Source organism: Mandrillus leucophaeus, unplaced genomic scaffold (assembly GCF_000951045.1).
Source record: "Mandrillus leucophaeus isolate KB7577 unplaced genomic scaffold, Mleu.le_1.0 Scaffold306, whole genome shotgun sequence".
Classification (NCBI taxonomy): domain Eukaryota; kingdom Metazoa; phylum Chordata; class Mammalia; order Primates; family Cercopithecidae; genus Mandrillus; species Mandrillus leucophaeus.
The window spans coordinates 1,390,567-1,391,041 of record NW_012103210.1 but is presented as its reverse complement, the minus strand read 5'-3'; positions in this window follow the sequence as shown (position 1 = coordinate 1,391,041).

Genomic DNA, 475 nt, shown 5'->3' with positions numbered 1-475 from the left:
TCTTGTTGCCCAGGCTGGGGTGCAATGCCGCGGTCTCAGCTCACCGCAACCTCCACCGTCCAGGTTCAAGCGATTCTCCTGCCTCAGTCTCGCCCCTTTTTTGACTTTCTTTCTTTCAACCCCACCTTCCTTCGGCCTCCCCCACATCAAGAAGCAGCACATTTTGTGATTTCCGGAGGCTTCCAACAAGGGGGTGCTCAGTACCCCGAGGAAACATCTCGCCCAGGCGACTGTCTGTGCCTGGGCACGGAGGAAAACAAGAGGAGGAGAAGCCCAGGTGTTCCCCTGCGTTTTCCATCTGGCTCTGGGCAAAGGCAAAGTTTGGGGCAGTTCCATGGGAGGCTGGCGTTCAGGCTGCCACGAGCCGAAGCTCCCAGAGACCCTGATGACAGCTGCCGAGGAAAACAGGAAAAGAAAGTGGGCGGCAGGCCGGGCGCGGTGGCTCAAGGCTGTAATCCCAGCACTTTGGGAGACC